The following is a 9007-nucleotide window of genomic DNA, read 5'->3' on the forward strand; positions in this document are numbered from 1 at the left end:
GAAAGAAAGACTGGCCCCTTCCGCACATGCAAAATAATGTGTTTTCAAACCACTTTCACAACTGTTTGCAAGTGAATTTTGCTATTCCGCACAGCTTCAAAGAGCACTGAAAGCAGTTTGAAAGTGCATTATTTTGCATGTGCGGAATGAGCCTCTGGGAGGAATGAAAGAGAGGGGCGGGAAGAGAGAGAAAAGGAAGACAGGCTCCGCAGGAAGAGGCAAGCAATAGCTGCGCACCCTTGCAAAATGCCCTTCCTGTTTCTGGTTGGATGAGTCCCCAGCCCTGCCCTTCTGACTTAAGCCACCTCACCTGGAAGAGAGAGGAACCCCTGACTGGTTTCCTCCAATGAGAAAGAAGCCGCAGAGGGGGACAACCCACTTCCTCCCTGGCTAAGCAGTTGGAGAGTGTGGGATTGTTTGACTAGGATCTGGGAGGCCCAGGCTATATTCCCCACTTCACAATGGAAAGATACTGGGTAGGCCAATTTCAGAGTTGGTGTTTCAAGATTAAAATGGAGAAGTGGGAAGGAGCAGCAGTGGCGTAGGAGGTTAAGAGCTCGTGTATCTAATCTGGAGGAACCGGGTTTGATTCCCCGCTCTGCTGCCTGAGCTGTGGAGGCTTATCTGGGGAATTCAGATTAGCCTGTGCACTCCCACACACGCCAGCTGGGTGACCTTGGGCTAGTCACAGCTTCTCGGAGCTCTCTCAGCCCCACCCACCTCACAGGGTGTTTGTTGTGAGGGGGGAAGGGCAAGGAGATTGTAAGCCCCTTTGAGTCTCCTGCAGGAGAGAAAGGGGGGATATAAATCCAAACTCTTCTTCTTCTTCTATTATAAGTTGCTTTGGGTGGTATATAAATAACTAAGGCCCTTTCCGCATGGGCCAAAAACGGCGGCCTGGGGACGGCAAAAACGCCGTCCCCAGGGAGCCCAGCTCGGCACTTGCGGCACTCGTTGAAACGCAGCAAGCGCCGCAAGCCTGGCTCCCCTTCCCTTCCCCAGGGTGGCCGATCAGGCCAGCCCTCAAAACACCCCTTCCAACTGCAGGTTTTGAGTAAACAGCGTGAAATTCCAGGCGGCGCGGTCGCGAACGGGCACCGCCCGAGAACATTTCTCTGCTTACCGATCCCTCTCCCACTTACCTACGTTGCCGTTAGGTAAGCCCTGCTGGTCCCCATCTAAGACCCTCTCTTGCTTTGTCCTCCGACCCCCCTGGAGGTCGGAGGGCAACATGGGCGGGGCTTAGGAGGCCAGCAGGGCAACGACGGTGACGAGGTAAGTGGGAGAGGGACGGGGAAGAGGCGGATCCATGTGGAGCCGCCTCTCCTGCATCGTTCTTCGCGGGCCGCTCGCACGCTTCGGCAAGTGCGATCGGCTCCTTACCAACTTCCACCGGCAGAATTCCTGCCGGTGTGAGGGCGCCCGGAGGCCCGTGCGGAAAGGGCCTGTGTCCCATATTCTTGAACTGTATGAATAGTCCTCATGGCACCCCCACTTATAAAGATAATGGTCTTAGATTAGAAGATGTATTGTCGAAGGCTTTCACGGCCAGATTCACACTGGTCGTGGTGGGTTTTCCGGGATGTGTGTCTGTGGTCTGGTGGATCTTTCTCCTAACGTTTCGCCTGCACCTGTGGCTGGCATCTTCAGAGGAGTATCACAGAGGGAAGTCTGTTACTGTGTCCAGTGAGAAGAGAATGTTTTAGTGGGGTATATATTGTCCATGTCCCAGTGTGGGGAACCAATCAGTAAGTATTTGGGTGGAACGTGCTATGCAAAGGTGTGGTTGATAGCATTGTATTGTGGGTGGGGTTTTTCAGTCCAGGGAGTGATTCAAATTCCCTGCAGCAGCAGAAGTATTAGTGAATGCAAATCCTGTCTCTGGGTAGAGTCCATTGTCCATGAATTTAGCATGCCCTTGGCCTTTGATTCTAGTATTTTTAATTCCTGGTAGCCAACCTTTGTTAATTTTCAGAGTCTCTTCTTTCTTGTTGAAGTTGTCTTGGTTGTGAATTTCAATGGCCTCCCTGTGCAGTCTGACATAGTAACCTTCTGAATTGTCCAGAATTTCAGTGTTTTCAAATAAAATGTTCTGTCCAGTTTTGTTTAGGACATGTTCTGCTACTGCTGATTTTTTCAGGATGGTTAAGCCAACACCACAGGAAAAAAATTTTCTATCATACATCAAGGGAATCACAGATCAAATAGGGAAACTGATGGAAAAACATAACCTACAAACCATCTTCAAAACTACCAAGAAAATACAGCATATGCTATGCTCAGCAAAGGAGAAGAGAGACCCCCTCACTTCTGCAGCTGTCTATCACATACCCTACATAGGCACCACAAAACACAGCATTCAGACTCGAATTATGGAGCACAAAAGACACTGTCGGCTTAACTGTGCTGAAACTCAGACTAGAACATATTTTAATTTAAAATGAAATGTCCTCTAGATGGGGCGGGGTGGGTGGGCAGAGCATTTCCAGCTTTTCCCTTACCCCTCCAAGTATGCACCCCAACCCCAGACAGACGTACCCCAAGCTTGCTGCATCAGTTGGGTCCTGTTTTGTGTTTGGGTTGGGCAGAGGGTTGGCAAGGAATGGGGATCAGGGTGCCAGTCCCAGCAAGATAACAGCTTGTCATGCCTGCCCTGCCAGGTGTCCTTGGGCAAGTCACAGTTCTCTCAGAACTCTCTCAGCCCCACCTACCTCACAAGGTGTGTGTTGAGAGGAGCGGAAAGGAAAGGAGCTTGACAGCCAACTTGAGTCTTATAGGAGAGAAAGGTGGGGTATAAATCCAACCTCTTCTTCTTTCTTCTTCTCCTCCTCCTCCTCATCTTCTTCTTCTTCGCTTTCTGGAAAGCACACCAGAAGCCACCTCTTATTTTGGATGTGCTGATCGCAAAGAGGCAATTGCCTCTTTTTAAGGCATCCCACAGATGTCTTTTTTGCGCTGTGCAGAACAGGCCTATACTCACTCTATCCTATCCAGAACTGGAGTTCCTACAATAAATGTAGTATATTAATTTGAATAGACCAGTGGTTCCCAAACATTTTCGGACTGCACCCCCTTGGCTCCCAGGCCACATCCATATGTTTATTGTTTATCCACTGCTGTATTGTTTTATTTCTTCTATGTTACTGTCATGGAAGATGCTATCGCTACAGTAAAGGGAAGTCACATATAACTGTGAAAAGCATCTTTGCCTTTTGATCTCCTGAAGGGAGGACAGGAAGCCATACAAAGGTGCCAGGATGAAACTTCAAAGGCCTAAGTTACCTCGTGGCCTGAACAGAGTTTTCCTGAGAAGGGGAAAACAAAGGTTTTGGAATTCCATCTTGAGACGTGGTCAGAGAAGCATCTCTGGGCCATGGGTTCCCGGAATGGGGACAAAGAACCAAAAGTAATGTAACCAGTTGAGCAATCTCTTACTGCATTTATGTTTTATTTCTTTGTTTTGAACTTTTACAATAAATCCAGCTGGTTTGGAGTCATTAGGAGGGAAAAGGACCCGAGACCGAGGTGGGATAACAGTGGCTCTCCCAAGCTTAATCTCAGCCTCAGTCGTCATAGTTACTACTGAAGTTTGTTGTTTATTTATGCTCATAATGCTGTTTTATAATGCTATGTTATTGTTGTTGCTGCTTGATAGTTGATTGTTGTTGCCATGTTTATTGATGCTGTATTTTGTTGTTTCTTCATTGCTGATGTTTTTTATCTTTGAAATATTGTTTATTGCTATTGCTACTTAATATTATTATTATTGCTGTTGTGATGTTTATTGATGCTATATTATGTTGTACACTGCCCTGAGTCTTTCAGGGGGAGGGGCAGAATATAAATTAAATTACCAATTACCATTCTTAGCAAAACAAAACCCCTCCCCCCCCCCCCACCCACATATCTCTTTCCTGGTATTAGATCTACTGCAAATTCAAGACAACTTCTAACACTGTAAACACAAGTCTGTATTTCACAAATAAAACACGTCCTAGTCAAAGGAAACCCATTTATTGAAGAAGAAGAAGAAGAAGAAGAAGAAGAAGAAGAAGAAGAAGAAGAAGAAGAGGAAGAGGAAGAGGAAGAAGAAGAGGAGGAGGAGTTTGGATTTATATCCCCCTTTCTCTCCTGCAGGAGACTCAAAGGGGCTTACAATCTCTTTGCCCTTCCCCCCTCACAACAAACACCCTGTGAGGTAGGTGGAGCTGAGAGAGCTCCGAGAAGCTGTGACTAGCCCAAGGTCACCCAGCTGGCGTGTGTGGGAGTTTTGAGCTGTTTTAGCCACAAAAAAGGATCTGTTTGCATCTCACCGGCTATGCCTTCCATTTTAATTGGATGAATATGCTGGGTGAAGAGATATCAGCTTAAAAAAAAATCTTGCCATGCAAAGCAGCAGCAACGGGGCTCTTTGCCTTGGTTCCCCCTCCCACCCCGGGCTAGCCAGCGAGGAGAATGCTGCAGTTAGCCTATAGAGAACGCCCCCCTGAATCCTTGGCTTTTTAAATCCCTTATGTCAAATACAATTTTTGGGTCTGGGTTTCCCATCCTCACACCTGTATGCTGTTTGCTACCAATAGCAGAACTCACTGAAGGAGTCTCATCCAACCCTAGGTTCATGATGAAGCCCGTTCTATCTAATAAGACAGTAAGTAAAAGTAATAGATATCAACAGAACACAAATATTGTAACAATAGAAGACTCCCCATTTTTTTCTTTTTTTAAAAAAGTTTCTCTTGGCTTCCTATTTATAAGTGGGAAGTGCAAGGTACACATTTGTGTGTGTTCAAATACAAAACTGCAGCACACCGGCTTAAACATGAAGCGTACTTTCCCTTCATAATCACCACAGTGTCGGAAAACCTGTTGAGGAAGGGTTCTGACAGTTTAATTCAGCTTGTTGGTTGTGGTGGGTTTTCTGGGCTGTGTGGCCGTGGTCTGGTGGATCTTGTTCCTAAGGTTTTGCCTGCATCTGTGGCCGGCATCTTCGGAGGTGTATCACAGAGAGAAGTCTGTTACACACTGTGTCCAGACTGTGTCCAGATGGGGAATGCTTTGCTTTCTGCTGGTTGCTTCTGCAGGTGCGTATCTGAATGTTCTTGGAGATCTGTGCAGCAGTGGTGTAGTGGCTAAGAGCAGGTGCACTCTGATCTGGAGGAACCGGGTTTGATTCCCCACTGTGCCACTTGAGCTATGGAGGCTTATCTGGGGAATTCAGATTAGCCTATGTACTCCCACACACGCCAGCTGGGTGACCTTGGGCTAGTCACAGCTTCTTGGAGCTCTCTCAGCCCCACCCACCTCACAGGGTGTTTGTTGTGAGGGGGGAAGGGCAAGGAGATTGTAAGCCCCTCTGAGTCTCCTGCAGGAGAGAAAGGGGGGATATAAATCCAAACTCTTCTTCTTCTCTGTCTCTGGACTATAACTGTGACTCTGTTCTCAGGGGGGGGGGGGTTGCTGCATTATATTATCACTGACTTTGGCGCCATTTCTTCAGAAGTTCTCTCTTTGCTGCTGCTCTTTTGTCATTAATAAATTCCTTGAACCTTCCAGCGAGTGGTTACTGATTTTGGAGTTTGACACCAGACTTCTCTTATAACAGACTTCTCTCTGTGATACACCTGAAGATGGCAGCCACAGATGCAGGCGAAACGTTAGGAACAAGATCCACCAGACCACGGCCACACAGCCCGGAAAAACCACCACAACCAGTTGAACCTGGCCGTGAAAGCCTTCGACAATATATTAATTCAGCTTACATTCCTTCTAGGGCAGCCAAAGGGCACCAGGATGGCAAGCAGTGGGGAGGGGGAAAGGCAGCCCCATAGGTCCCCACCCCTTTCCCTCCATTGCAGAGAAATCCAGCCTCCGGGGGGGCAGCATTTTTATGTGGTTTCTCGGAGGCTTTCATGGCTGGAATCACTAGGGTGTTGTGGGTTTTCCCGTGTTCCAGTAGCATTTTCTCCAGTCTTTTCACCTGCATTTATGGCTGGCATCTTCAGCGGATCTAATGGCAGTAAAGCAAGTGGAGCATATGTAACCCCTCTGTTCAGAATGGGTTGACCCAGAAAGGGGCGGAGACTCAAAGCAGCAGAAGGCTGCAAAAACTGGTGAAGTTGGAGGAAGCTCTGAGGCTACCAGGCTGGGACCTTGATTTAATTCTTTATAAGCTCTTAACACCTTGGCTCATTCCACACATGCAGAATAATGCACTTTGAAACTGCTTTCAGTGCTCTTTGAAGCTGTGCGGAACGGCAAAATCCACTTGCAAACAGTTGTGAAAGTGGTTTGAAAACGCATTATTTTGCGCGTGCGGAAGGGGCCCTTGTTTCAGGGCTTGCTATGTATGTAGTTGATGGGAGTTCTTTTGGGGACCTTCATCATCTTGGATCCCGTTCACCAAGCCTCTGAAGACTTTATGATTGTAAATATAAGGACTTGAAATGCAACCTAAAAAGGACTGTAAATTGTTAATGTTAATAGTGTTATTTGTTAAGGAAGTAAACCATTTTGTTTTCAATTTAGTTCTTTGCCACTCCAAGTTCTGCCCCACAGAACCCACAGATAGAGGTTACACACACATATATACACACCTGTGCAATAAACTGTGGCTTTGCACCCTGGGGGGTCTGGTGGATGGGCTGCAGGGGGCCAACTTGCCCTGACTCCTGATTTCTTCCCCCCCCCCTTCTGTGCCCCTCATGACCTGGCTCTTCCTCCCCCAAGCAACGCGAAGCCCCTTTTGCAAAAGGGGGGGAGGGGAGGCTGTGCTTGTGTAACCCCCATGCCCAGAATGGGTTGACCCAGTAAGGGGTGGAGACTCGGAGCAGCAGAGAGGCTGAAAGAGCTCTTTTGCAGAAGAACAAGGCTACCAGACTCGGACCTTGATTTCTATAAGCCCTGAACACCTTGTTAAGGTAATTTCAATATTGTTGGGAACTACTGGGAAGGTAGTTGTTGTTTTGCTGTGTTGTAAATGTTGGAGTTTATTGTTTCAGGGTTTTCTTTTGTGGTTGTAATGGGTGAGAGTTCTCCTGGAGACCTTCATCATGTTGCAACCTGTTCATCAAGCCCTTGGAGTCTTCAGGAGCCAGCCCACTTGCAAAGAAGATTTGGACTTGGCAATATCAGTAGACTGTAAATAGAAGGACTTGAAATGCAACCTGAACAGGACCTTGAATTGTAACGTTAAATGTTGATGTTTTAAAAGTGTAAATTGTACAGGAAAGTAAACCATTTTGTTGTTTAAAAATTGTTGTTGCAACTCATTCCAAGTACTGCCCCACAGAACCCACAAGCTGAGGTTACACTTGGACCCACAACGGAGGGGGGGGGATGCTCCCCCCACTCCTCTGCCATCCTCCGCCCCACGGGAAAGGAAAGCCACAGAGGCCGCGATTCTAGAGAGGCCGCCAGGAGAGGTGGGGCGGGACGCCGTTGCCTTCCTTCCTTTCCGGCCTCCAGAGATGGAGAAGAGCCCTTTGCAGCCCCTTCGGGGTGAGTCCAGGGGAGGGGAGGGGAAGGGAGAAGCTGGAAAACGTGTGTGTGTGTGTGTGTGTGTGTGAGAGGCGCTTCCGACCCAGGAATGGGGTGGGGGGGAGGCGGTGGCGCTCCCTCTGGCGTCCCTCTCTGCACAAGGCGGCGTCGGGGGTGGGGATGAGATGCAGCCCCTTCCCTGCATTGCGGGGGTCTCGCGAGTGACTGACGTTTGCGGGGTGGGGGGGAGGAATGTAATGGGGTTCGGGGGGGGGTGTGAGTGGAGGAAAGGCAGCGGGAAGAGGGGGGTGGGATTGAGGAGAGGGGTTGGGAACTGGAAGAAAAGGATTTCCCTGCCCCCCCCACCCCAAACCACCCCAGCTGTAGTGCCTGAGGATGCTTCTCACCTTCCAGGAGCCACGGAAGATACAAATCTATGGAGCATTATTTAAGGGGAAGGGAGAAAAGACAAAGTATGAAGGGGCACGGAGACAGTGGGCACCCCCTGACAGCCCTCCCCCAATATAGGGCTTCATGAGCTTCTCCAGGCTCTTCCTATTGGTCTCCAAATTAACTCTGCCAAATTATTGGTTTTCAGGATCTCCTCCTAAAAACACTGGCTCCCCCCCCCCCCACCCCACACCCAGCAAGGATGCTTTGTGGCAATGGGGGCAGAGGCCCTTACTGCTCTTCTGTCACCCTTCCACTGGAGTGAGGTGGGGGCTAAAGGTTTGGGGTGCTCCATAGGAGGGAAAAATGCAGTCTTCCAGAGTGATTGAAGGGCCTGAAGATGCCAGTCGCTTAGATCAGAAGGACTCCAGCTTTTATTTATTGGTTGTTGTGGGCTTTCCAGGCTACGTGGCCGTCATCTGGTAGATCTTGTTCTTAATGTTTTGCCTATATCTGTGGCTGGCATCTTCAGAACAAGATCTACCAGACCACGGCCACACAGCCCGGAAAACCCACAACAACTAGCTGAGTCTGGCCGTGAAAGCCTTCGACAATACATTATTTGTATTTGTTTATTTGATTTGATTTCTATTATAAGACTATACATTAATAGTCTTGGTATGAGAATTTCTTATACTGGTTATTGAAAAGGAGGATTGTGTTTATATTATTAATTGGCCATTAATCTGTATGATGACAGTTGTGATTGTTACATGGCTCTTCTCAGAGCGACTAGAAGTTACCGGTTGCTGACCTCAGACAGAGTCCAGCCTTTTAATAAAGCTGCACATTGATATTTGAGATCTACAAGAAACTCCTGAAAAGAAAGAACAGACGACATACCAAGGAACATCAGAACTTCAAATCTGTTCATCTTTGTGGGACTGGCTTGGCAGAAGATACAGGCCCAAACTGGTATGTGTCAATTCTTGTTTTTCATACTTGAAGTACTTTGCCTTGTGAACAACAAAAACAACAAAAAGTTTTGTTGATGTGGGCTTTCCAGACTGTGTGGCCATGGTCTGATAGATCTTGTTGCTAATGTTTCTCCTGCCTCTGTGGTTGGCATCTTCAGAGGTGT

The 9007-nt window shown here is 48.0% G+C and overlaps 1 protein-coding gene across 3 annotated transcripts in view; it reads left to right on the top strand.

Moving 5' to 3' along the window:
* The first annotated feature begins 6859 nt into the window (after nt 1–6859).
* The window catches only part of LOC125427066 (gastrula zinc finger protein XlCGF7.1-like), a 6159-nt gene continuing 4011 nt past the window's right edge, over nt 6860–9007 (top strand). The window contains exons 1-3 of one of the 3 annotated variants that reach the window (XM_048486063.1): nt 6860–6917; nt 7289–7497; nt 8654–8841. The gene's annotated coding sequence lies outside the window, so the exon portion shown is untranslated. Of the gene's footprint in view, nt 6918–7288; nt 7498–8626; nt 8842–9007 lie in introns of those variants that run through there. The other 2 variants (XM_048486064.1, XM_048486066.1) reach the window with 2 other exon arrangements.

This window comes from Sphaerodactylus townsendi, linkage group LG02 (assembly GCF_021028975.2).
Source record: "Sphaerodactylus townsendi isolate TG3544 linkage group LG02, MPM_Stown_v2.3, whole genome shotgun sequence".
NCBI classification, from domain to species: Eukaryota; Metazoa; Chordata; class Lepidosauria; order Squamata; family Sphaerodactylidae; genus Sphaerodactylus; species Sphaerodactylus townsendi.